Raw genomic sequence first — 6,496 nt, 5'->3', positions numbered from 1 at the left:
TGGAAGTGGCGCTGTGGCTCAAGTGGTAGAGCGCTAGCCTTGAGCTGAAGAGCTGAGGGACAGCGCCCAGGCCCAGAGTTCAGGCCCCACGACTGGACCCTCCCCCCCAAAAAGATGAAAAAAGCTGGGAGTGGTAGCTCATCTCTCCCAGCTACTTGGGAGGTAGAGATCAGGAGGATCAGGAGGTTGGAGGCCTGCCTTGGCAAAAAGTCAGTGAGACTACCATCTTAACCAATAAGTGGAGTGTGGTGGGGTATTTGTATAACCTCAGCTACATGGTTGAGCTAGCCTGAGCAAAAACTAGAGACCCTACCTGAAGAATATATAAAGCAAAAGAGAAAGACAGCCAGGGATGTAACTGTGAGGCCCTGAATTCAAATCCCTGGATCACAAAAAAGATTAAAAAAAAAACAGATGACTCTAAGGAATGTGTTTATTTTACCGAGCATACACAACATGCTATTCCTTAAACATGGAATCAATTAAAATTCATTAACAGACTTAGTACTGGTGACTCAGGTCTGTAATCCTTACCTACTTAGGAGGCTGAGGTTGGAGGACTGACATTCAAGGCCAGCCCAGGCAAAAATGTCCATGAAACTCCATTTCCAGTAACAAACCAGGCTTGGAGGCATGGCTCAAGTGGTGGAGCACTAGCTGAATGAAAGATTGAGGTGCCGAGTTCAAGCCCCATTATCAGCACATAGACAAAAAGTCACCAATGAGATATTCCTTTTAAAAAACATTTGGTCTGCTAGGAGCGGATAGCTTATGCCTGTAATCCTAGCTACTCAGGAGGCTGAGATCTGAGGATTGCGGTTTAAAGCCAGCCTAGGCAGGAAAGTCTGTTGAGACTCTTATCTTCAATAAACTACTCAGAAAAAGCCGTAAGTGAAGCTGTGACTCAAATGGTAGACTGCTAGCCTTGAGTACAAAGAAGCTCAGGGACAGCGTCCAAGCTCTGAGTTTTGGCACAAAAAAGAACAAACAACAACAACAAAAACAAATTTGGTCCTAGACATCAGGTACTAAGTTTATGCCTATAGAACACCTCAGTGTGGGAAATAATTCATTATGCATTATGCAAATTTCATAAAATGTACAGTTAGAAAACAGATCACTTAGCTGAACTATACTTGTTTTCCAATTGGTCTATTATTTCCCCAATTCATTAAAAAAATCAGTACCCACATTCTCATAGACAAAACTGCTTTCATTTAAACATTTTTTCCACTGGCTATTTTTTGAACATATTTTCATATGAGTGAAGTACATCAGTATTTCCTTTTTCTGTTATTCCTCCATTTCTGGGGCTCATTTTTTTTCTATAGTGTTTTTCTTTTTCTTTATTTGTAGAGGCTATTTATATATCACAGCTATTAACCCTTCACCTATGAGATAATTTGGAAATGTTTCCTCATTTTGACATTTATCTATTTAGTTTCTTCTTATTTATTTTGCCAAACAAAAGTTTCTTTTTATAAAAAAAAAATCTAGGCCTCGATGGTTGTTTAGTTATGTAAGATTATTTTTATTTTGAAGGCAGGAGCCTGCTTGCTTTTCAAACATGAGGACCTGGGTTCAAATCCCAGAACTGCCAAATAAAATAAAAACATTGTTATTTTGAAATAGAGAGTCTCAGGACATATCAAAGACCCGATGGTAGGCCCCCTGCTTTTATTTTGGTACTACTGGGAATTTCAGGGCTTGAGCTTGCTAGGCAGGTGCTCTACCACTTGAGACATCCATCTACCATTCACCTACTCATTCATCCTCCTATCATCCATCTACCCTTCCATTCACTTATCCATCCACCCACCTCCCCATCCGCCCATCCACTCATCCACCCATTTAGCCATCCATCCATTACCAATCTATCTATCCACTCATGCATCCATCTGTCCACAATCCACCTAGTAACCCATCCACCCATCTGTCTATGCATGCATGCATCCACCTACTCACCCATCCATCCATCCACCTATCTATCCATTCACTCATCCATTCATCTGTCTACTCATTGAGCTATGGCTCGATCCATCCATTCATCTGCACATCCACCTATTAACCCATCCATCCATCTATTCATCCATCTATCCATTAATCTGTCTACCCACCCACTGATGTATTCATTCATGAACCACCAATCCAACTACCCATTTCCATCCATCCATTGATTGGCTCACAGAACTCTTGGGAGCACATTTCCCAGGTGGTCATAAGGCTGTTATACAGATGAAGAGCTATATAGAACTTCCATGCACCCCAGGAGCCAGCCTTAGCCACTCCATGTGTTCCGCTATCCAGAAGTTTTCCCTGTCCTCTTAGGGAGGAAGCCTCGTAGCAGGGGCCTGGGTAAATGTACCATTGGCCATTGATGATCAGCTCACCCCCAGCTCTTCTTTCCTCCAGGGGTTCCAGCCTTCCTACCTACTCTGGTTCTGGAGATCAGAACCAGGACACTGATGGCTCAGACCTATAATCCTAGCTATTTGGGAGTCTGAGAATGGGAAGATCATAGTTCGAGGCCAGCCTGGGCAACAAAGTTGATAAGCCCTCTTCTTAAGCGGGTGCAGTGGTGCATGCACCTGTCATTGCAAAGCAATGTGGGAAGCTGAGATCTAGAGGCTCGTGGTTCCAGATCAGCCTGGGGCAGAAAAGTTCATGTGATTCCATTTGCATGGATGAAGCTGGATAAAGTCGTTTGTACCTGTGGCCCTAGCAATTACCGGAAGCCTAAAGTAGATGGATCATGGCTCAACCTGGCTGAGATCCTGTTTCATACATTACCAGTTGAACACTAACCTGGAGGCATGGCTCAGCAGTATGATGCCAGCCTGGCCAGCACAAAGCCCTGATTTCAAACCTCAGAGGTAAAAAAAAGAGTGATCTGTTTGAGGACAGGGACAAGGCCTCAGCCCTGACGGGTGTCTGACTCTGTCTGTCCCAGGAGGGGACACATCCATCAGCCTGGGAGCCCTGTGGACGCCCCCAGGAAGAACCAAGCTCTGGGGCTCTGGGCTCTGAATGGAGGCCCGGAAGAGAAGGTATTCCACAACTTTTGAGGTCAGACACTCTGAAACAGACAAGGAATGAACAGGCTTCCAGACAAAGGTGGGTCGGGCCTGGCCCCAGCCTTGGCCACTCACTACGTGCGGGCCCCCGGAAGGTCAAACACAAAGAAACGAGGGTCTGGAAGCAAGGCGGGTGTGGAGTGGACTCTTTTTTGTTTGTTTTGGTGCTTGAACTCAAGACCTGGGCACTATGTCTTCGATTTTGTTTTCTGCTCAAGGCTGGTGCTCTACTGCTTGAGCCACAGCTCCACTTCTGGCTTTTTGCTGCTGGTTCTTTGGAGATAAAGCCTTATGGACTTTTCTGCCTGGGCTGGCTTTAGACGTTGATCCACAGATCTCAGCCTCTTGAGTACTTAAGATTATAGGCGTGAGCACCAGCACCTGGCAAGGAGTTCTTTTGTCCCCCAGTCAGTTGTGGGGCTTGAACTTGGGGCCTGGACACTGCCCCTGAACTCTTTTTCACTCAAGGTAAGAGCTCTACCACTTTGAGCCACAGAGCCACTGCTGGTTTTCTGGTGGGTAGTTGGTTCGTTACCTTACTCACGTAACTATAACCCCTCTGTACTGTATTTTTACAATAAAAAACATTAAAAAAAAAGAGTCTCACAGACTTCCCTGCCTACGCTGGCTTTGAACAGTGATCCTCAGATCTCAGCCTCCCGAGTAGCTAGGATTACAGGTGTGAGCCACCGGTGCCTGGTTAAGAGGGAGTTCTTGAATGAGGCCTGAGGACTGGCATTTGCATCGCAAGTCCTGGCCCAGTGACTTCTTGGCACAGCCCAGGCTACCGGTCGTTTCTGCCAGGCAAGGGCTCGGAGACCTCATTCTGACCCCAGAAGGATGCTGGCTGGGCTCCTGCTGGAGCTGGCCAGCAATGAGCATCTGGCCAGTGCCTCCCATCCTGACCGGGGCACCTTTGCCAGTGGCCGGCCCCATGGGGAGCCCCTCCGTTCCTTCCCCTGTGTGGGGCGGAAGCAGCTGCAGCCAGGCCGCCTTTAAAACCCAGTGACAGTGATGGATGGCCGGAGGCTCCATCCGGGTTATTGCTGGGTGAGAGGAAGGTGAGCTGCTCTGCCCGGGCCACAGCAGAAGATGGATGCCGCCCCGGGGCCTGGAGATGGGAGGCGATGTCTCTGCGGAACCCTGGATTTCCTTGGTTATCATGATGAGTGACTTGAGTGCTTCTGCGTTCACCTCAAGTCTTACTGAGAAGAAGAGAAGAAGGAGGAGAAGAAGGAGGAGAAGGAGGAGGAAGAGAAGGAGGAAGAGGAAAAGAGAAGGGAGGAGATGGAGAAGATAGGAGGAGAAGTAGGAGGAGGAGAAGAAGAAAAGGAAGAAGAAGGAGGAGGAGGAGGAGGAGGAGAAGTAGTAGTTGTGGGTCACACTACCTTCCAACTCATCCAGGGTCTCCAGTGGAAGCCCCTGGCCAGGCACCAAGTAATGAGGCTGGGCCAGGATGGTTCAGGAAGAGAACTCAATGTCCCTCCCTTCTCAGGTTGCCTGCATCCTGAACACACTTTCTTAATTTCCTAAGTCTGTCAGATTTCTGTCTTCAGCTCTAGGGCCTCTTTGGTAAAAAAAAAAAAAATAAATAAAATAAATAGAGGTTCAGCTGGGTGAGGTGGTTCATGCCTGTAATCCCAGGTCTGTGGGAGGCAGAGATGGGGAGGATTGCATTCTGAGGCTAGCCCAAACAAAAAGTTAGTGAGACTCCTTTCAATCAGCAGGCCAGGTATGGTAAGTGTACATTTTTGGTACCAGCTGTGTGGGAGGTATACATAAGAGCTCTATGGTCCAGGATGGCCTTGGGCAAAAAGAAAAAGGAAAAAAAAGTGAGACCTTACGTACAAAGTAACTGGTAGCTCATGCCTTTCATCCTAGCCACTCAGGAGACTGAGATCTGAGGATCGTGGTTTTTAAGTCAGCTGGGGCAGGGACATCCAGGATCCTTATCTTAGCCAGCAAAAAGTTGGAAGTGGAGCTGTGGTAGCGCGCCAGCCCTGAGTGAAAGAGTGAAGGGACCATACTCAAGGACAAGCCCCAGTACAGGTACAACAAACAAACAAACCACCTAAAGCCAAAAGAACTGGGGATACGGTTCCTAGACTACCTGTCTAGCAAGCACGAGGCCCTGAATTCAAACTCCTTTAGGGCCAATAAATGAATGAATGAATAAATACATGAATAAATGAACAATCAATCAATCAAACAACAATAATAACCAAAAGGAAGACTGGGTCCCAGGTCAGAGCCATCCCGCAGCCACAGCCGGTGAGCATATACGCAACTTCAAATATTTCCCTACTTCTCAAGTAGAGAAAGAAACAGATGAAATGTAATTCTGATGGCATCTAGTCCAATAATTCAAAATTTGCTATTTCAACACAATTCATCAAAGAAACAGGGGGTACGTCATTCTGGCTAAAGTCTTGAATGAGTGCATGAGAGAGAGAGACAGAGAGAGAGACAGAGACAGACAGACGACAGACAACAGACAGACACAGACAGACCAGATGACAGACAGACACAGACAGACACAGACACAGACAGAGAGATATCTCAGGCTCAATTTCAGAATGGATCAGGCTATGGTCCATCCTCAGATTCACAGAAGCCCCTGCAGGGGACCCTCAGTCCCACTGAAGCATAAAACACTGGGTCTGGAAGATCGATGCATTGATTGCCCAAACACAGGGGGTGAATCTAAGGAAGACCTGCCAGTCTGGGGTATCTGAATATCTGTGCCTAAGAAGAAGGAGAAGGAGAAGAGAAGGAGGAGGAGAAGAAAGAAGAGGAGGAAGAGGAAAGGAGAAGGGAGAGGATGGAGAAGATAAGGAGGAGAAGGAGAATAGGAGGAAGAAGAAGGAGAAGGAGAAGGAGCATCAGCTTTGGCCCCTCTAGTGACTGCATGGAGCAGGTGCTCCGGGAGGCCCAGTGTGGCTTCCTCTGGGGCCCCTTGGCCCTGGTTCTGGGGTATGAGCATGATGAGCCCCTCTAATGAGCAGACCCCCCTCCTGGAGCCCTTTCATCTGTTCTGCAAAACATTTTACAAACACTGACTCATTAACCTCCCACAGGTGGGCGGGAGGTGGTGTGGGGTCCATTTTGTTGGAGAGAAACTGAGTTTCTCATTGGTCCACCATGAGGCTGGGCCACCCAACAAGCCATCCACCATGCTTGAGAACCCAAGGTAGGAATGTAGCCCAAGGGGGGGCCAAGGCAGAGGCCCTCCCTAGAAGGCTCAGGTCTGGGAGGGTAAAGAGGGAGGGAGGGCCTCTGAGCAGCAGGGCTGGGGCCTGCTGTTCCTCCTACAGCTGTGTCTGTGTCAGAGGCTCGTTCTCTCTCTATTGTCTGTGTATTGTATGTAAACAGATCGTCTGTGTAACTGTGGAGTCACTCATCTTGCTTGTAGATTTCTTTCT

Source organism: Dipodomys ordii, unplaced genomic scaffold (genome assembly GCF_000151885.1).
Source record: "Dipodomys ordii isolate 6190 unplaced genomic scaffold, Dord_2.0 Scaffold68, whole genome shotgun sequence".
NCBI classification, from domain to species: domain Eukaryota; kingdom Metazoa; phylum Chordata; class Mammalia; order Rodentia; family Heteromyidae; genus Dipodomys; species Dipodomys ordii.
This window is presented reverse-complemented; position numbering follows the sequence as displayed.